Raw genomic sequence first — 22,817 nt, forward strand, 5'->3', positions numbered from 1 at the left:
GTTTAAGGGAATCACAGAGGGAGCGATCCCTGCGGAGAGCGGAGAGGTAGGGGAGGTAAAGATTTGTTTCTGGTGGTGGGATCCCTTTGGAGATGGCAGAGGTTGCAGAGGATGATGTGTTGGATGCAGAGGCTCATGGGTTGGTAGGTAAGGATGCATAATTGCTTGGTATGGCAACTACTCTGATTGTGGTGACATTGTGATGCCTTAAGCAACCTCCTTCCAGTCGTTGATATTTATCTGACTATAAATTAATCTCAATATCGAATAACTCTACAAGACATTGGTTCAGCCACAGTTGGAAACACTATAGGTAGGATGTGCAGCCTGATGTGCTGAATATTTCCAGCTTTTGTTGTTTATATTTTAGGTTTTGAGCTCCTATTGGTTGATTTTATGTTTGTACAAAGGATGTGATCTCACTGGAGAGGACATTTTCCAGGATGTTGCATGCATGAACATGAGGATAGAACACATAGGCTGGGTTTTGGAGCAGAGGAAACGGAGGCCAATTTTGACAGAGGTATGCAAAATTATGAAGAGCATGGGTAGGGTTAGTTCTGGAGAACATCTGCCTTCAGCAACAGTATCTATACCTATAACTAGGAGCCATTGCTCAAAACTCAAAGTAAATTTTATTATCAAAGTACATATATGTCATCATGTACAGCTCTGAGATTAATTTTCTTTTGGGCATACTCAACAAATCTATAGTATAGTAACTATAATGGGATCAATGAAAGATCAACCAGAATGCAGAAGACAACAAACTATACAAATGCAAATACTGTATAAATAAATAGCAATAAATAATGAGAACATGAGATGAAGAGTCCTTGAAAGTGGGTCCATTGGATATGAGAGCATTTCAATAATGGGCCGAGTGAAGTTGAGTGGAATTATCCCCTTTTGTTCAAGGTTGAGGGTTAGTAACTGTTCTTGAACCTGTTGGTGTGAGCCCTGAGGCTCTCGTATCTTCTACCTGATGGTGTGAAGAGAGCATGGCCTGGGTGGTGGGGATGCATGATGATGGAAGTCTTAGGGCTGTGGAGATTTGAGGAAGAAATTTTTCACGCACTAGAAGCACACACTTAACAGGGAGGTAGAGCCAGGTGCTGTCGCAGCATGTAAGAGGTATCTTGATATGCACTGAATTACAAGGCAGAGGAAGCTAAATGAAGTACTGGTACTTTAAATGTCACATGTACATCAAAACATACAGTGAAATGCGTTCTTGATGTCAAATCAAATCAGCAAGGTTTGTGCCGAGCTGCCAGTAAGTGTTGCTATGCTTCTGGCACCAACATGGCATGCCCACAACTTACTAACTTTAACTGGACATCTTTGGAACGTGGGTGGAAACCAGAGCACCTGGAAGAAACACACACAGTCACCAGCGAAAACGTACAAGCTCCTTACAGGCAGAGTATGTAGGCACTTGATGGTCAACATTGGCATGTTAGGCCAAAGGCCTTTTCCTTTGCTGTATGACTGACTCTATGACCGTATAACTCGGAACTGTCAGATATTGAGATAAAACATCCAAAAAATTAATCAACAATATTAGAAAAGTACTAAATAGCTTAAGATGAATACAATAACAAGCCCACTACTTAAGAAGAGACCGTCACTGGAAAGAGTACTGAATACATTTGAATGTTAACATCGTGCAAATCAACATTGATTAAACAGTGATGTCAACAAAGTCGAATCTCATATAATCTTAAAAACTGCTGATATTCAGGTTCCCTCTGCACAGCCCTTCATGTGAACGTTAGAGCAAAAAAGTTGGGACTTCATTTACAGAAAACATTTTACCTCTGAACCTCTGTGTTGCCCTAAGCCAGGTGCTGCCAACCTTTTTTTTAATGCCACAGACCAATACCATTAAGCAAGGGAACTGTGAACCCCAGATTGGGAACCTCTGCCCGAGGATAAATTTAATTCACACCATTTCATGATATCAGTTGACCAATGCAGCTTTAATCTAAGAAGCTATTCATGGAGATGCAACAGCAGCAACCTATATCCACTTTTTCAAATTAAATAACATCAATATATCAAGGTTAACAGGATAACATTCACAGTTATTCAAGGTAAAGATATTTAAACATCAAGCAATTTTACAACAGGTACTAAGAATCTGCATTACTGCATACTTAACACTAGATTGGGCGAATATTTTAAAATTAAAATTTTTTTTGAAAATTTGTGAAGGATAAGATACTCTTTCGGACATTCCTGCTTTCTCCTCTAAGAGTTGAAGATTTTATCCAAGCAGTTCACTCTCTGTTCTTGCTTGTCACCTACTGACTAAATTGTTTAAACATTTAAAGACTTAAAGCCAACTAGCATCCATTAAAATTAACTCAATTCTGAAACTTCTATGGTGTCTCACAGCGCATTTGTCACTGTAGAAATGAGCAGAGTCAGTGTCTCTGCTCCAGATCAAATCCAGAGTACATTCAGCAAGCAGATAACCTTGTACAACTGCTGGGAAAGTACAAAAGGTTGTGTTCTGCAGCTAGATTCCATGAGGAATCAAGCATAGGAGCTCAGCGGACTTGACAGTGGAGATTGGGTATCTGGAACATAATGTCTTCTGGGTTCATGCACACTTGAAATTGAGTCCCAGACATCAAGTCAGCTACAGAAGTAAATGGTAATAGTTTTATAAACAGCTGCAACCTCTTGTGTAGAAATTCTGACCCATTGACATTTGGTTTAAGTTTTAGCCACAGCCACCCTCATTTAATATATTTAATTTCTCCCATTTATCTACTTCTAGTTTTTAACGTTTTGCACCAGGTTATTTTTTTACACTCATTCTTGGTACTATATTCCATAATTTCATTCATGTCTCTTGCTAAAAGCTCTACACTGGATTTTAAATGAGCAATTAATCCACAAGGGTAATAACTGGGTATTATTTTTAAGGTAGTGAAATGTTTAGTCCGGTCCTCTCTATTTCAGTTGTAACTGGTTTTAAACTATTTGCTGATTAAAATATTGCAAAAAATTATCCAGGCGAATGTCCATTATAGAACTATGGATAAAATCAGAATTCATAGTTGTGTTTGCTAATGCTTCCTGGAGAGTGTGTGTTGAAATGGTGCTAACATCTATAAATCTAATGCCCTGCTATTACATAATGCCGAAGTTCACATTGAACAATGAGTACCTGGAAATCCATCAAATCTGTGAAGAAATTTACAAATGGTAGATAAAGGGAGATGGGGAGGAGTGGGGGCAGTGACAGTTGAGTCATTGTCAAAAACCCAAGAGAGTCTGCAGATGCTAGAAATCCAGAGTAACACTCACAAAATGCTGAACAAACTCAGCAGGTCAGGCAGCAACTCTGAAGAGGAGTTGACATTTTGGGCTGAGACCCTCATCTGACTGGACAGGAAGGGGGAAAGACACCCAAATAAGAAGATTGTGGGAGGGGGCAAGTACCAGTTGGAAAGTAATAGGTGAAGCCAGGTGAGGGGGAAAGTAGGTGGATGGGCGAGGGGTAGTGAGAAGCCGGGAGGTGACGGGTGGGAAAGGAAAAGGGCTGAAGGAGAAAGAGCCTGTTAGAAGAGGAGAGTGGGAAAAAGCGAAGGAGGTGGGTCACCAGAGGGAGGTGATAAGCAGGTGAAGAGAAGAGAAAGGGGGCCCCAGAATGGGGAATGGAAAAGGGGAAAAGAATGACCAGAGGTTAATGCTCATGCCGTCAGTTTGGAGGCTAGTCACACAGGTGGAATATGAGCTGCGGTTCCTCTGACCTGAGTGTGGCAGTAGAGAACACCATGGACTGACATGCCGGAATGGTGATAGCAATTCAAATGTGTAGCCACTGGGAAATCCCACTTGTTGCAGACGGAGTGAACGTGCTCAACAACATGGTCCCTCAATCTACCTCCAATGGGTGATAGTCAACCTAACAGAGTGAGCCAATATTACAATCATTTTAACTATGGTAAATTGCTTTGCTTTCCTCACAAGTGTGTAACAGATTCAGTTTGGCCTTCTCCTTATCTCCCTTTCTCAAAATGGAAAACGTTATCTACTATTTGCTCCTCCAACCAATATTTCTAAGCAGACACATTGTTGATACAGTATATATTAACATAGCAATATAACTGTGCTGATACCTAACAGCATGTCATAAAGCATTGGGATGGGGCACTACAGAGAGCATAGTGACATTTCTCTAAATTTTCAATAAAAAATATACTTCTCAAATGAAGGAACCCGTGAGTGCTACAATATAATGACCAATTACCATCAGGCTCATATGGTTGAATCCTTGTTTCTGATCAGGTTGTCTGACAAATGCTCGCTCCTATACTTGATGAATAGAATCTGGACTGATTCATACAGTGCTAAGGGAGGGCTGTACAATTGGAGGTGCTGTCATTTCAAAGACAAGGAGGGGGGCGTTATCCTGGTGGTTTGGCTAATATTTCTCCCTCAGGAAACATGAACTTCATTAGACAGCTTACCAACTGAGAGCAATTCCAACAGTGCTGCCTGGCCACCAGAACAATCCTCCTGGACTTGCAAAACAGTGCTGCAGACACTCTATGCACCATTATTTCATCAGCATAGCAGTGTTACATATATGTGAGCAAGAGCAACAACAGATTAGTATGATTAAATGTTTTTATGGAGTCATGTTAGCCATGGTACATGCTAGGCAACGTACAGTGGAGGAGTGATGAGCCAGGCCTGATGAGACAAAATCATGCTCACTTGAAAGTTCAACGTTCAAAGTAAATTTCATTACCAGGGTGCATATACTGCATATACAGCCTTGCGACTCATTTCTCTGCGGGCATACCCAGCAAATCTACAGAACAGTGACTAGAACAGGATCAATGAAAGATCAGCCCGAAGACAACCATCTGTGCAAACGCAAATGTAAATAAATAGCAATGAATAACAAAAACATGAAATAACGAGATAAAGAGTCCTTAAAATGAGATCACTGGTCGTGGGAAGATCTCAGCGGATGGGCAAGTGAGTGTAGTTAACCCCTTTTATTCAAGAGTCTGACGGCTGAGGGATAGTAACTGTTCCTGAACCTGGCGGGGTGAGTCTTGTGTCATGGTCCGGTCCGAAGTCCACATTCCAGTTCACGGTCCGGTCCAGGATCTCCGGACTCCGGGTCCTCCAACTGTCCCTTGTTTCGATTGGACTTAAACATAGGCACCTGATGCTCATCTTGGTGGCTGGGAATATAAGTGGCCCTGGGATTGAGTGTGGTTGGGGGGGGTCGTCTCGTCAGTCTTCCCTCGGAGCAACCCACCGGTGGAAGGCTACTACATTCAGTAAGTTATGGATTTGGCTGTTCCATAGCCTGCCAAGGTTACGGGCCGCCTCGAGTCTTGGAGCCACCCCAGACCGAGCTCCCGTCCTGTCCCTCGCCTCCATCGGGTAAGTCAGGCCGATTACCGTTACCCTGCGGTTGGTTCTGTCCCTTCCTGTCCCTCGCCTTCATCGGGTAAGCCAGGCCGTTTGCCGTTACCCTACGGTTGGCTCTGTCCCTTCCTGTCCCTTACCTCCGTCAGGTATTGTCCCATGTCCTGCCCAGGAGTCCCGCGTCCTGCCCAAGAGGTGAGTTCGAAGAACCCAAGCTGCAAGCCTTGAGCTCCAAGAACCCAAGCCTCAAGCCTCGAGCTCTAATAACCCAAGCCTCATCACCTCTTCGCCTGTTTGGGGTCGATGCCCGAGTCAAGACCCAGGTTCAGGGTCCGTGTCCGGTCACGGGCTCGGAGTCCACCCCAGGCTCCTTGTTCCCAGTCCCTCATCCTGGTCCTGCTTCCCTAGCCTAGTCTACGACCTCTCCCATCCTTTAGTGTTGTTCCGTCCTGTTCCTAGTGCTTCAGTGTCTGTGTCCTGCATTTGGGTCCATTCTCAACCACCCCTTATGACATCTTGAGGCACTTGTACCTTCTACCTGTTGGCAGCAATGAGAAAAGAACATGGTCTGGGTGGTGGGGTTCTCTGATGATGGGTGCTGCTTTCCTATGTCAGTGTTTTATTTAGATGTGCTCAATGGTTGGGAGGGCTTTACCTGTGATGTACAGGGCCAAATCCATTATATTTTGTAGGAGTTTCCATTTAGAGGCATTGGTGCTTCCATACCAGGCTGCGATACAGCCAGTCAGTATACTCTCCACTACACATCTATAGAAGTTTGTCAGAGTTATTGATGACATGCCAAATACAGACTCCTAGGGAAGTAATGGTGCTGCCGTGCTTTCTTTGCGATTTTATTTACATGCTGGGTCCAGGACAGGGCATTCTGCGCATGGATCTGCTACATTCTCACAATCAGTCTGATACGGTTCAATTGGGGAGTCACGTATTGATGTTCCCAGTCTAAAAACTACAACACAACCCCCCCCCAAAAAATAAAGTGGCTTTTGAATTTCATCTCCAGCTGCAAACTGTACCTGAATCCTGACACACTTTCCTTAATACAACAGGGAAATGGAAAGCAGAAAGAAATACCTTGGATGAAGCATAATTAAATGCTGCTGACTTCCCTGCAGGAAATTAGCTTAGCATAAATCATCAAAATTTTAGTCATTGACATATGGGGCACAAATTAAAAATGAAATTGAGCAACTTGTGGAAACACAACCCAGGTCCTTTAATCATAATTTGTTTATAATCGTAAAACCAGAATTAATTGAGGCAATACACAATGCTAGTCCAATATTTGACTATATTTGTTATATTAAGCAACATAATTAAAAGATACAAAGATAATTTTGGTTCAATTTAGTCTTAAAAAAATGAATTCCTGTATCAGTGGAAATATTTGATTCAAGCAAATTAAAATATCCAATATTAAAGCAAGCAGTCTGCAGACCTACATCACAGAACAGACGGAATATCTCAGTAAGGACATCAAAATTCACCAGTCATAACATATGCCTATAGCAATATCAGAAGCCATTTATATTTAAAAATATAGCTGTAGCTCTGTGGGGAAAAAAGTGTGAAAATTGTAAAAGTACCAAACTCTACAGTGGTAACATTTGTGCAATTTTCAACCTAATGTAAAAATTCCATTAAAGATCAAGCACCACAACCATAAGTTGTTGATTTTCTGTAAGAAACCAACACACACAAAATGCTGAAGGAACTCAACAGGCCAGGTGGCATCGATGGAAAAGAGTAAACAGTCAGTGTTTCGGGTCAAGACCCTTCGTCAGGACTGGAAAAAAAGTTAGAGCAAGAAGGTAGGAGGAGGGGAGGAAGAAGTACAAGGTGGCAGGTGATAGGTGAAACCAGGAGAGGGGAGGAGTGAAGTAAAGAGCTGAGAAGTTGTCTGGTGAAAGAGATAAAGGGCTGGAGAAGGGGGAATCTGGTAGGGGAAGGTAGAAGACCATGGAAGAAAGGAAAAGGAAGGAGCACCAGAGGGAGCTGATAGGCAGGTAAGGAGATAAGGTGAGAGAGAGAAACGAGAATGGGGGAATGGTGAAGGAGGAGGACAATTACTGGATGCTCAAGAAATCAATGTTCATGCCATCAGGTTGGAGTCTTCCCAGATGGAATATGAGGTGTTGCTTCTCCAACCTGAGTGTGGCCTCATCGTGACAGTAGAGGAGGCCATGGACAGACATGTCGGAATGGGAATGGGAAGTAGAATTAAAATGGGTGGTCACTGGGAAATCCCACTTTTTCTGGTGGACTGAATGTAGGTGCTCAGCAAAGAGGACTCCCAATCTCACCGATATACAGGAGGACCACACCGGGAGCACTGGATATAGTAGGCGACCCCTACCGACTCACAGGTGAAGTATCGCCTCATCTGGAAGGGCTGTATGGGGCCCTAAATGGAATGGCTGTGAGGGAGAAGGTGTAGGTGTATGGCACTTGTTCTGCATGCAAGGATAGGTACCAAGAGGGTGATCAGTGGGGAGGGACGAGTGGACAAGGGAGTCGCATAGGGAGCGATGCCTGCGGAGAGCAGAATGTGCGGGAAAGGGAAGATGTAATTTTCAGTAATGTAAGCTTGTCAATATATTGAGCATATAATAAATCCTCAGGAGCTTAATGTGACAAAGAAATTTAAGGGTTGCCAACATGTTGGGAAAGGAATCATATTGAACTGGGATGCCAAAAGCAGTGAGAATCCAGTGTAATGCTGACTTTTCTAAGGATCGTCACATCCACTAGGCTATGCAAACATTTGTTTAATGTAGACCCTGCATCATTTTTATTTGGTGCTGATCACACAGTTGCAAAGGCAGTCCTACAATGAACAAAAACTGGCTGCATTACTTTTGAGAACATGATATAAAAATATAACTCCTGGGTAGGCCTTTAGTCCAGTGTAGTTTTTTTTTCTGTGTTGTTTTATACGGAGTTCAGTCTAGTTTTTGTACTGTGTCATGTAACACCATGGTCCTGAAAAAAACATTGTCTCATTTTTACCATGTACTGTACCAGCAGTTATGGTCAAAATGACAATAAAAATGACTTGACTTGAAACTGCAGGAAATACTTAGCAGGTCAGGGTGCATCTGTGGAGAGCAAAATAGTGTAAATGTTTCAGGTCACTGACTTGTTGCTGTCTGACCTGCTCAATACTTCCAGCTTTTTCTGCTTTTAGAGTCATAGGGAAATAGCACATGGGAAAAGACCCTTAAGTCCATGGAGTCTCCAATCCTACATTAACACTTGTTTTTATTCTCCCCACATTCTCATCCACTCCCTCCAAAATCTCCACTTTGCCTGCATACGGAGCCAATTTACAACAATTTACCTACCGACCTGTAATGGTCGTTTCAGATTTCCAGTGCCTTCATTTTTGTTTTTGCATTTCCATCACTAGTTTAAGAAAATGTTTAAAAAATTCAGGGTCAAAATAATAGAAAACAGAAAATGCAGAGGCAATATTCATAGACAGAAAGCATTTCAAATCCATTCCGTCATGTCTCAACACTCCAGGAGAAATATCATCAAACTGAAAGATCTTTGGATTATTATTAATATTTATTACCAAAGGCTTTCTGCAGCCACTAACCCTCGCCCCCCACCCCCCCCCACACACACCCTGTGCAAACTCAACAAGAAATCTCCATGCCAGTGTAAGATAAACCACACAGATATAGGTCTAGATATTCAGTTCTTAGCAGCATGATAGGCTTCTGGTGAGCAGTCTATTGCACTACTGGCAGTATGGAGACCCACAGAACACAGCACTAATCCAACCATCCTCCGCATTTACAAAGTAGTACCAGCTTCTATAATCACGTGTCACAAGTTTGATGAATGGCCCTTTATCTGAACATAACTACATTGATGTTTGGGGGAATTTGAAGTGAATCTGTCCACTGCCTTGTTGATACTGCCTTTGTGTTATTGCTTGTAAAATAATTCAGTACGTTCTGAATGGGACTTGAAATGGGCTGCATTAACACTAAAACTTTAATCTTCTTTTAGTTAATTTGTTTATTCTGTGCATTTTGTATGTACTTTTGGTTGCTGTAATGCTGAAAAACTATGAATGTATGAAAGAGCATTGGAAAAAAGGTTCAAAGAAAATTTATCATCAAACTATATTATGTCAACCCTAAGATATGTCTTCTTGCAGGCATACTCAATAAATCCATAATAGGATAATAACCACAATAGAATCAATAATAATAATCATTATAAAACATTCTTAAACTAAACAAAAACTGTGAAAGCGAGGAAGAGCATATCCATTGTCTGTGCAGTGGGATGTGGTACAAGTTCTAGGATATCGCTCAAATCCTCCCCATATTCAAACCCTACCTTGCGCCTAAACACAATAGTCCAGACTCTGAGGTAGGAATAATGACTTAGCACACACTGTTAATACAAGGTCTGTCAGAGAACAACATCTCTGCAGATACACATGGAAGGCAACACATTGTCACCCTACTCCTCCAGGCCTTCTGTAAATCAGGCAAGTCAGCAGGAAAACTCAGTATGATGAGAGCAACGCCAGGATGAAACACAAGTCAGTGTTGCTTGCTATGAAGCTGAGGCAGGGGAGTCAAAGTCAAGTTTATTGTTAAACGCACAAGTACATAGAGTCATTGAAAAAGTACAGCACTGAAACAGGCCATCTAATCTGTACTGAGCCATTTAAACTGCCACCATGTGTGCAAAGGTACAATTAAAAAAACTTACTTATAGTAGTATCACAGGCACATAGCATCAGACAAGCACCATTCACAAAAAAAAACCAAATATAAATTATACAAAATTGTAGAAGAAAGAACAGAATCGGTACAAAAAATAATCAAGGCTCATTGCATGCAGAATGGTCAAAGTGGTCATAGTGTTGCTAAGCTGAGGTAGTAATCAGGGTTCTGCAGGTTGGTTTAAAAAGAAAAAGCTTGACGGGAAGAAGCTGTTCCTGAAACCGATGGTGTGGGACTTCTGGCTTCTGTACATCCTGCATAATGGTAGCTGTGAGATGTGGCATGGCCTGAATAGTGGAGATCTTTAAAGAGCCTTATGTAGACACAACTCTCTGCAGATTCTTATAGCCACTTGCAGAACAATTCCCATTCCAAGCCATCTATGCATCCAGATAGAACATACTCAGAGCTCTAACAAAGTCGTTAAAATTGTGTTATTTTTGAATGAAACTAGATCCTGCCATTTTCCCAAAATTATATGTAAAGTCAACAGCTCAATTATTGATTTTGTTCCTATATTACAATTGTAGATATTTCAAGCCACAGGAAACTTTCCAGGATCTAGCCGTTTAGAAATCTGGAAATGGCTAATCATCTCATCAGCCATTTCTTCTTGATCCTTGGGTTAAAACCATCCGGTCCAGAGAGCTTTAGTTCTATTAGAGTATTTGGCTACTTTTTGTTTGCATTCATCCCTTTAATTTAAGAAGAAAAATGACAAATATTTGTGCAATGTTTCTGCCATTTCTTTATTTTTCATTGTTGAACAAAAGGGCTGACCACAAAGGCAAAGCAGAATGAATGTGCACTGGTCTACATTGGGGGATCTTGATGGAGAGGGTCAGCAGCTTTAAATTCCTGGATATTAACATATTGGATGACCTGTCCTGGGCCAAGAGCATAGATAGAAGCACAAGGAAGATGCACCATTATCTTTTCTTTATTCGACGGTTAAACTGGTTTGGCATGTCACCAAACACTAACAATTTCCTGCAAATGTACTGTTGAAAGTATCCTGATTTTGGTTTGGTACAGAAATTTAAATATGTGGGAATGTAAGAAACTGCGGATATTAGTGGAATCTGCCCATAAATCACGGGCACAGACCTGCCCACCTTTGACATATCATGGAAACTGGCCTCCCCTCTATGGACTCTGTCTGTACTTCTGTACTAATGAAACAGCCAGCATTTGGAGAAACCCCTGCCCACCCTGGACATTCCCTCTTTTTCCTCTCTTCCATTTTGCAGACGATTAAAAAAAAACCCTGAAAGCACGTAGCACCAAACTCAAGGACAACCTTTATCACACCACTAAAAGACTATTAAACATTTCCCTAATATGACAAATTGGACTTCTGATCCCACAAACTTGTTGTGGATTATGGTCTGCACCATATTGTTTACCTGCACTGCACTTTTTCTATAGTCGTTACACTTCATTTTGCATTCTGTTATTGTTTTACCTTGCTCTACCTCAATAACCTGATCTGTATGAGCAGTGTGCAAGACACGCTTTTCATTGCAACTGGGTGCAAGTGAGAATAATAAAATAATTCCAATCCCAATTGTTAAAAAGTTAATGTAATTTATTTTTGATTTTCAACCAGTGTTCAATTACACATTACATAAAAGGTCAGTCCCAAGATATGGGATTGTGGTATTGAGAGCAATAAAGAAAATGTGGATTTTGGATTGGTTAATTAACTGAAAACAGTGAGTAGGGGTAAGTGCACGGCTTTAAGTTTGGTGAGTTTTAATGGAATATCTCAAAAATCAATAATGGAACATTGCTTTACTCATTGCAGCTTATAATTATTGGTTGGATGATTGATTCAAGGCATTTATATCTAAGTTTGTTGATATGAAGTAAGTTGGAAGAGTAAGTAGCAAGATGATCAGAAGAACCTGCTCAACCTGTCTATAGACAGATCTATTCAAAGATTGACCAGACAAAAGGATGGCATTTGGGTTTCTAGTATGAGTAAATATCAGATTATAAACTTTGATCTTGAACTTGGTAGGATGAATAGAGAATCAGAATAGATTAAAATGGTTGAAGACCAATGAATAGTGGTTTCACAAAGATCTGAGTTATCTCATATTGCAATTAGCATGCAGACTCAGCAAGTAATTTGGAAGCCATATGGAATATTTGCCATTGTTGCAACAGAGGTGGGCTATAAAAGTGGACAATTATTGCTACAATACATGAGGCTTTAGTGAAATTATGTTTGGTTTACTGGGTACAAGTTTAGGTCTCTATTTAACAAAATACATACTTGGAGTCTGAAGGGGTTGCCGAATGAAAAAGGGTCAAATGGATTAAATCTGTATTCTCTGGAGTTTGAAAAAGTGAGCGAATTTTATTCAAATATTTAAGATTCTTACAGAGTCGATGTTGAAAGAGTATTTCCCCTATTGGGCGATTCTAGAACTAGATGATGTGTAATCTGATTAAGGGACACCCACTTGAGACAACAATGAATTGGAATTTCTTTTCTCAGAATCTCTAAAGTTTTGTAGTTTTCTGCCCCAGAAAATTGTGGATGGTTACTCATTTTGTACATTTAAGTCTGTTTAGATTATAGAGGAATCTATGGTTGTTGAAAAATAGGCAGGAAAGTAGAGCAGAGAAGTCGAGTAGACATGAGGGGGAGTATGAGCTACGTACATTGGCTGCTATATCTTAAGTTTTTATTATGTTCATTCAAGTATAAACAAATTCTTAATGGAATGGTTAAGTAATGTCAGACAACTTCTCTGATTCTGAAAATCTACTTTAATAAGTGCATTCATTTCTTCAAATTTCAATTGCTGTTAAGAACATTTAAATCTGCAAAAATGTAACTTCTTAAACTTTCTCTTTCTGTCTTTTATCTTCATTTCTTTCCCTTTATTTCAGGGTCTATCTTTAGTCAATGAAATATTTTAATTTACATTTCCTGACTTAGACTCTACATGCTTCATAGATGATTCTTCAAGCCGATCAGTGCAGGAGACCCGGCTTTGCTTATCCAACCACGCCCTCAGTGCCCTGAAAAGGTCGTTGCACTGTGGGACAATTAGTAGAGGTGGCTGTCTCATAGCTCCATTGATCAGGGTTCAATTCTGAAAAGTGTTCCATGTGACTGCATGCTTCCTCCTGAGTGCTCCATTTCCCTTCCACCTCCCAAACACATGCAGCTTGGTAGGATCATTGGCATTTCACCGTTTTACAGATGAGTCATAGTCTCTAGAATGGGGGAAATGGGTTACAGGGGTAATTAGTGGGGACCAGAATTGGTTTGTGAGCTGGCATACACTTAATAGTCTGAAGTGACTCCTCCTATGTAACATAGAAATAGGAAAAAACACAAAACGCTGGCAGAACTCAGCAGGCCAGACAGCATCTATGGGAGGAGGTAGTGACGACGTTTCGGGCCAAAACTCTTCATCAGGAGTGAAGTAACATGGAATAGTCGAGGGGGGATAAGAAGTGGGGGGAGAGATGAAGTGGAGAGCTGGGAAGTGATAGGCTGGAGGGAAATGGGCTGGGGGAAGGTGGAGAATTATGGGAAGTAAAAGAGAAAGAAAGGTAGGGCTGGGGGGAGGTTATAGTGAGGGGGGAAAAAGAGAGAGAAACAGAACAAGACTAAAATTATAGATAGGGATGGGGTAAGGGGGGCAGGGGTATCAACGGAGGTCTGTGAAATAGGAAATGCTGGATTAGGCTCCCAGTGGCTATATATTGATGCACAGAAGTCCACCGTAGCCTGCGGGCAGGATAATCAATGGGGAACACCATTCTTTTGCCAATACCTGCAAGATCTTGTGCAAAGACCATGATTCCAATCAAGAAGAAATCAATCTAATAACTGACCTGGCAGAGAAAGGAATAATGTTTGAGCATAGATGTAAAGATATCAAAAACCACAGACTCAGGGGTATAGGAGACACCGTCAGTTCGTTATACCTCATGATTGAATGATTAGAAAGGTACCATATTATTTCTAGTTAGCTTTGGAGACTTCAGGTGCAATGGACAGATCTTCCCTCTCTCAGAATTGCCTTCTGTCTGTCCCGCATTACACCAGATACAGTCACCTGCTGGGGCCCTCACTTCTTGCAGCTTAAAGACACAAGTGCCTGCAGGTGCTGGAATCTCAATCAACAAACAAGATGTTTCAGATACTCAGTGAGTTAGGCAGCAGCATCTGCGGAGGCAAATGGACAATCAAAATTCTGGGTCGAGGCCTGCAATGTTGACTTTAAAATATTCCATCATGGATGCTGCCTGACCTGCAGGATTCCTCCAGAAGCATTTTCTTTGCTCCCAGCGCATAGAAGTCCTGCCTCAGGCCAGACAGTCTGCTGCTCTCTCAGCCTGGCTTCAACAATGAATAATGTCTGCATTCAGAAACACCTGAGATCCCAGTCGTTAAAAAAATTAAAATATTAATTTTAAATTATAAGCATTGTAAATACTATCGCACACATGAAAATTCAGTTTAAGACATAGAAAATTTTTAATAATTGATACCTCCAGCACACCATCTTGCAGAAGCTGATGGGGATTGTGGTGCTTGTGAATGGTTTAACCCAATGGAAGTCAGTGAGAAACTTCAGCTCTTCAGTTGGGAGGCCTGTTGAACGGTGTAGAAATTGAGACTTTTGTATAAATATGGAAGTTGGGAGTTCTGTGTAAATTCTAGCTCTGTCCCAGTTTAAGCATGGTGTTGAGGCAGTAGGTTTTAGTGACACAGTGCTGAAGCTGCTTCATAGCCGGAGTAACTCAGATTTGATCCTAATTACCAGCATTAGGGACAGTGTGCGTTTGACTGCACGTATTTCTTCTGCATGCTCCATTGTAGTTCCATATCCCAAAGATGTGAGGGTTGGTAGGTTAATTGGCCAGTATAAATTGCCCCAATTCTCTTGGAAGGAGGAGCTGATGGAAAGGGTGGGGGGCTAAAATAGGATCAGCACAAACAGAAGCTTGATAGCATGGTCTCAGCTGACCCAAGGGCCCATTTCTGTGCTGCATATTTCTACAATTCTATGATCCGCTCTGCTGAATTTAGTTAGCTTACTATTGCCAATGAATCGAAAAACAGGTTCTGTGACAATGATTGCGAAGTATTTGAGTTCTGAGGTTTTATTCTTGAGAGATAAACTTCCTTATTGACTGTATTGAGTGAGAAGATGGCACATGCAGTGCAAATACTATTGAGTTGTTGTGTTAAATGGTTTGTATGAACAAAGCAGGTCTTTTCAATGCATGTAACAATAAGAAAAAAAAAGAAAATCACATTTGTGATCCACTAGAAAGAGTGCTGTAATTATATTGATTGTGGAAAAAAAACAAAGACTTTATAGGAAGCAGAACAAAAGAGGATAGAGACTTCAGAAGCTATAAACTGGTAACAAGCATAATGGCGAGAGGGCATTCTCATAAATGTGCACAACCACGTGGATCTGTTGCTAGTTGTATAAAGGAACCGAAAGAGGTAAAATATTGTAGCGAGCATAATTACAGACAAGGAAGCACGTTAACTCAACAACTGTTTTATTCTGATAAACACAAAACAGATTGGGCTCCATGACCCAGGGAGTAAACCCGACCAGTGTCAAACACACAGGGTAGGTGACCATCACACACCACGGTCAGGGTGACCCACAAAGAAGCAGTCGAATAACTGTATAACCCAAGCTAAAATGGAACAATAAAGGAACTGGAACTTCCCACCGTAATTCCACAAAAGAATTTTAACACAAGAACAATTAACAGTACCAGTCTTTAAAAATGCAGGGGCAAGCTATCGACCACAACCCCCCCCCCCCCCCCCCCCCACAACCCCCAACCACAGCGTCACACTATGTTTGTAACTGAAAGCTTAGGATGAGAAATGCTTGTTCAGGCTCTCAAAGCTTGTCCAGTGGTGTACCCAACAAGGAATGTTGAACAATCCATCTCCGTCAGCTGCTAAAGATGAACCAATCTGGTGCTGTCTAAAGGAAACCGAGAGATAAGTCTCAATCATCTTAGAAATGACTGAGCTTTGAGGGAAATGTTAGTTACTGTTTAGATGAGACAGCTGGCTGGCTACTTGATCTTTAAAATGTAATGTAGTTGGTTAAAAAAAACACTCAATTATTCTACATTCCTAACTAATCCTTGCACCTTATTGGGAAAAAAAAAGAATTATTAATGTGACTCACTGTTACTGTAGAATACTCTTAGTGGCCACTTTATTAGGCACACTTGTACACCTCGTTAATACGATAATCTAACTAACCATCTGTCTGGCAGCAAGTCAATGGATAAAAGCATGCAGGCATGGTCAAGAGGTTCAGTTGTTGTTCACACCAAACATCAGGATGGGGGAGAAATGTGATTCAAGTGGCTTTAACTGTGGAATGATAGTTGGTGCCAGGTAGTGTGGTTTGAGTATCTCAGAAACAGCTGATCTCTTGGGATTTTCACGCACAACAGTCTCTAGAATTTACAGAGAATGGCGTGAGAAAAGCAAAAAGAAACATTCAGAGAGCAGCAGATCTGTGGGAAAAAATGACTTGCTAATAGGAGAGGTCAGAGGAATATGGCCAGACAGGAAGGTGACAGTAACTCAAAGAACCACACATTACAACAGTGGTGTGCAGAAGAGTATCTCTAAACGCACACATCGAACCTTGAAGTGAATGGGCTACAGCAGCAGAAGCCACTTTGTTAGTTACAGGAGCTGTGCACTTTGGTGGCAAGAACAGGAAGGCAGATTACTATCTGAATGGTGTCAAGTTAGGAAAAGGGAGTTCAGGAAGTACAAGTCAAGTTTAGTCAAGTTAGGAAGTACAACGAGATCTAGGTGTCCTTGTACATCAGTCACTGAAAGTAAGCATGCAGGTACAGCAGGCAGTGAAGAAAGCTAATGGCATGTTGGCCTTCATAACGAGAGGAGTTGAGTATAGGAGCAAAGAGGTCCTTCTGCAGTTGTATAGGGCCCTGGTGAGACCCCACCTGGAGTATTGTGTTCCGTTTTGGTCTCCAAATTTGAGGAAGGACATTCTTGCTACTGAGTGAGTGTAGGTTCACGAGGTTAATTCCCGGAATGGCGGGACTGTCATATGTTGAAAGATTGGAGCGACTGGGCTTGTATACACTGGAATTTAGAAGGATGAGAGGGGATCTGATTGAAACATATAAGATTATTAAGGGATTGGACACGCTAGAGGCAGGAAATATGTTCCTGATGTTGGGGGAAGTCCAGAACCAGAGGCCACAGTTTAAAAATAAGAGATAGGCCATTTAGAACGGAGTTCAGAAAAAACATTTTCACCCAGAGAGTTGTGGATCTGTGGAATGCTCTGCCTCAGAAGGCAGTGGAGGCCAGTTCTCTGGATGCTTTCAAGAAAGAGTTAGATAGAGCTCTTAAAGATAGCGGAGTCGAGGGATATGGGGAGAAGGCAGGAACGGGGTACTGATTGTGGATGATCAGCCATGATCACATTGAATGGTGGTGCTGGCTCGAAGGGCTGAATGGCCTACTCCTGCACCTATTGTCTATTGTAATAATATGGCCACTGATGTCTAATCTGCAAAAAGACATGTCTTTTCACAAGCTTATTGTATTAGAGAATTAGTCCCCTGACTGTTTTATCCACTCACCTCTTCCTGCAACAACTGCAAAAACTTTAAGGGATGTAAACCATCAACAACCCTTCTTTCTTTCTCTCCTGTCAGCAATTTTTAGAAAATATGAGATGCCATAGTTGAGGTACTGCTTAGGAATACAAGATTTTTAACATTCCACAGGATACCAGCTATCAAGAAAGGTATTGTTTTGATGAAGCAGGATCTGTGTATAGCTTAACACAAACACAAGAAAGTCCGCAGATGCTAGAAGTCCACAGCAACACTTACAAAATGCTAGAGGAACTCAGCAAGTCAGGCAGCATCCTTGGAAATTAATAAACTGTTGGCATTTTGGGCTGAGACCCTTCTTTAGGACTGGAAATGAAGGGGGAAGACACCAGGAGAAAAAGATGGGGGGAGGGTTAAGAAGATAGGTAGGAAGTGACAGGTGAAGCCAGGTGGATACGAAAGATAAAGGTATGGAGAGATTGATGTCTGATAGGAGAGGAGAGTGGGCTATAGGAGAAAGGGTAGTAGGAGGGGATCCAAGGGGAGATGAGAAGAGCTAAGAGGCCAGAGTGCGGAATAGGAGAATAGGAGGAGGGAATTTTATTTTTACCAGAAAGAGAAATTGATATTCATGCCATCATATTGGAGGCTACCCAGACGTAATATAAGGTGTTGCTTCTCCATCTTGAGTGTGACCTCCTCCTGGCACAAGAAGAGACCATGGACCAAGGGAAATAGGAATCAGAATTGAAATGCTTGGTCACTGGGAAGTTCCATTTCCAGTCAGAGTACTCTTGTGTGTAAATAAGAGATAATGGGGGCAGGGGGAGGAAGGACATTGAGTAGTTTCACAACTGGTTAGATCTGAGTCTGCAGCAAATATTTACCAATCTTTCTTATTTTTGCTCAGTGATTTAAGGAGCATTAGGGTTGGATTGTTTTGCATTTCACATAAAGATATGCCACAGTTAAATGCAGAATAAAGATGTCTTTAATTCAAATTCTTTCCTAATCTCAGAGAAGCATGTGGTGCGTCTAACTCGGGTACCTTTCATTGTCCACACCAGCTATCCTTTTCATGCAGAGCAGCTTTGCCAATTTTGAGTAATTATTATGGCCAATTTTACATGAGAGCCAATTCCTTCAATCCCTTCTGTAGCTTAAAGTGACATTCATCAGGAATTGGGCTACAAATTACAACTTCAGTTGATAGTGATTGATGAAGATAATTTCAAAGAATATCCATATTATGCACAAAATCCAATAGCCTCCCATTACATTAGATAATGTTGGAAAGAACCATAAAACATTCAGTTAATTAGAAATTTATTAAGTAAACAAAAATCATGTAACTTAAATATCTTAAAGCAGAATGATCTTTCATATCATCAAACATTGCTCTGTGAGGATTTGGAGTTTGAGTTTATTTAATTATAATTAACATTTAGGGCCAGGACTGGTGTTTTTTTTGTTTCTATTCTGATTGTGATTCTTCATTCTATAATCAGAATTTTGTGGCTAACATCAGCAATAGAATTAAAAGAAATAAACAGATCGAACAAATGTTATTCAAAAAAAAATTTAATTCATTTTTCTTTGGCTCTGACTAGTTTGTAGCATCCTCAAAACACTTCCTTTTCTGTGGCATGATAGCACAGTCGTTAACACAAGTTTTACATTACAGGCGACCGGGGTTCAATTCCTGCCACTGCCTGTAAGGAGTTTGTACATTCTGCCCGTGAATGTATGGGTTTCTCCCGGGTGGTCTGGATTCCTCCTACAATCCAAAGATGTATCGGTTAGTAGATTAATTGGACATTGTAAATTGTCCCATGATTCTGCTGAGATTAAATTCAGGGAGGGGGTGTGATTCATGGGCAGCATGGCTCAGGGGTCGAAACGGCCTATTCCACACTGGTACTCAATAAGTAAATAACAGCATCAAAATTTCTTTGTGAAGATAGAGCATCTTTGCAAAATTCTGAAAGGATGGCAACCTGTGGTATAAAATTTTGGCAGCAATAGATGTTGAATTGGTAGATTAATTTGTGCGTTATATGAACTTAATCCAACAAATAATTTAATTCACCTTATCCTACTGGCTTAGGTGAATGGATGAGTCATATTACAAAAGGATCCCAAGTTTGATTTTACTCAATGGTTATTTAAAATTTTCTTCTTGGCCTTCTAAATCAGGGAAGGAAAGCCTGGCAGAAGAGTGCACTGATAGTTAAAGGCCAGGCTGTCTACCAGAAGGGTAGTCACTGGGTAAAACTTACATTTGAGGTGCTCAATTTGTCCACTGCCACCATCGGCTCAATTAGTTTCAAGAACAGCTAAACCATATGGTTCTCGAATAATCCTGCGCAATCCACTACAATTTAGCAGCACAATGATCACTTTGAGCACTTTGTACTAGAATTGGCTTTGCTTTTTGTTCCATTTGTGTTCTTTATTGTAAACAAATGTGTGTAATTTAATATTAATTTATATTTTTTATGAATACTGCATACATGATGCTTTGTGCCTGTGATGCTTTTGCAAGTTATACCTGCGTATACATACACTTGTGCATATGACAATAAACTAGACTTTAACTTTTGGCTTTGATCTTGAAAACTGATTACTTTCTCATGTCCCATAAAGATGATCAGTGAACGTGAAGATCTCATGATCAATAATACAAGAAAAAAACTCACGACTGGAAGCAAGTGCGGGATGTGGATCAATATTTCAACAAAGAAACAAATTATGACGAGCAATTTAGTGCCACATTTTATTCAGTTTTAGTTATCGCCAAAATACAGCAAAGTATCTGAATTTTTAGCAAGTTGCATAAGCTCTACAATTTTCTTTCCAACTGTTGGCACCTACCAACGTACCTCCTACTGTTACTGCCTGTGTGCATGCATTTGATATGCTGGAGGATGAAGCGACCCAATCACATTCTGTTTGCCACTCACGTGCACTTAACATCCTCACACTGCTTGCGATCTCTGCTTCAGCTTAACTTAGAGGAATTGCCAGAATAGGTCCTAGCTCAGCAATGGCAAACCCTCTCACATAGGTCCTCATCAATAATCTACATTTCCAACACTTCCTCGGGTCTCCCTTGCCTTCGCCACACCTCTCTCATTTTGTGGTGGTGGCCTCTTCCCCATTTGTAAGCTCCAATTTCATTCCTACCAGTCTCCAAACAGAGCTTAATCCCTCCCGATCACTGATTTCCTGATTACAGATCCCTCCCTCCTGTTCATTGATCTAATCCTTCATATGGAGCCAGAGATCATTAATGGAGAATGTGTGGAGCAGGCTAAGACCTACAAGTATCTGGGAGTACAGTTGGACGAGAAGCTAGACTGGACTGCCAACACAGATGCCTTGTGCAGGAAGGCACAGAGTCGACTGTACTTCCTTAGAAGGTTGGCGTCATTCAATGTCTGCAGTGAGATGCTGAAGATGTTCTATAGGTCAGTTGTTGAGAGCGCCCTCTTCTTTGTGGTGGCGTGTTGGGGAGGAAGCATTAAGAAGAAGGACGCCTCACGTCTTAATAAGCTGATAAGGAAGGCGGGCTCTGTCGTGGGCAAAGTACTGGAGAGTTTAACATCGGTAGCTGAGCGAAGGGCGCTGAGTAGGCTACGGTCAATTATGGATAACTCTGGACATCCTCTACATAGCACCATCCAGAGACAGAGAAGCAGTTTCAGCGACAGGTTGCTGTCGATGCAATGCTCCTCAGACAGGATGAAGAGGTCAATACTCCCCAATGCCATTAGGCTTTACAATTCAACTGCCAGGACTTAAGAACTTTTTTTTAAAGCTATTATTAATGCTTTTTGAGTTAGTGATTTAGATGCATATCATATTATTACTGAGTTAAGTATTGTATGTAATGAGTTTTTGCTACAACAAGTGTATGGGACATTGGAAAAAAAGTTGAATTTCCCCATGGGGATGAATAAAGTATCTATCTATCTATCTATCTATCTATCTATCTATCTATCTATCTATCTATCTATCAGTCTGAGACTCTACTCCCATCACAAACACAGCCCTTCCTCCTGCACTGTCTGACTCTTCGCATATTCTTCCATTGTTCCCAGTGTGAGAGATTTTACTCCTTTCATTTCACAAGGTTTGTTCAACAGCGTACACAAGTTTGAGCTTTCCGGCAACAGAAATTAAGACAAAACTTCCCTTGATTCTGTAAAAGTTGAAAGCTTTTTCTTTCAGTTTTTGCGTTGAGGAGCCTGGGAAAGCGATGGTCAAAAAAAAAACCTAAGAAAAGTCAAGAAAAATCATTGCAAGTCATATCACTAAATTTTAAAAATTAAAGCACTTTTTGGGGCTTTGATTATTCCAGGTGTGAAGTGTTTTTGCCAGTGTACTAACTGTCAAACTGCAGTAAAATTGACATGATGAATTTATATGGCCTTCATCCAGAAGTAATAAACGTCAGGAGTGAGATATATAATTTTAAAAAGGGGCAGATCACAAATCCACTGTAACATATGGTTAGCTGAACATAAATAAGATTCATTTTAAATGGATGAGCTGGCTTGTTTGGTCACAATCAGTTTGATGCTGCCATATTATCCTTTGCTCAATTAGTTTAAAAACGACTTTTTTATGTATACTAAGTTTTTGGGAGCGGGGCGTCATTGCCGATGCCTGGGTATATTGTTTATCATTATTGGTCCGTGAGAAGGTGGTGGTGAGCTGTCGTTTAGTCCTTCTGGTGAAGGTACGCCCACATTTTTGTTGGGGAAGGGGTTCCAGGTTTGGGGTCCAATGTTGATAGTGGATTGGTAATACATCTCCAAATCAGTATGGTGTATGACTTGAAGGGAAACCTGGACTCTTGTGGTGCTCACATGTGCTAGCTAACTGTGTCCAACTTAGGGGTAGGAATTGTGGGTTTGTGAGATGCTATCAGGGTAAGCTGACTGAGTAAGGGTAGTGTAAGCTTTAGATGGTACACACCATAGACGTTGATAGATAGATAGATAGATACTTTAT

The 22,817-nt window shown here is 41.0% G+C and overlaps 1 protein-coding gene across 2 annotated transcripts in view; it reads left to right on the forward strand.

The window, feature by feature from the left end:
• The window catches only part of LOC140719685 (glutamate receptor ionotropic, kainate 3), a 554,019-nt gene that overhangs the window by 489,159 nt on the left and 42,043 nt on the right, over window positions 1–22,817 (forward strand). The gene's annotated exons all lie outside the window — the stretch shown is intronic.

Source organism: Hemitrygon akajei, chromosome 32, assembly GCF_048418815.1.
Source record: "Hemitrygon akajei chromosome 32, sHemAka1.3, whole genome shotgun sequence".
Lineage (NCBI taxonomy): Eukaryota > Metazoa > Chordata > Chondrichthyes > Myliobatiformes > Dasyatidae > Hemitrygon > Hemitrygon akajei.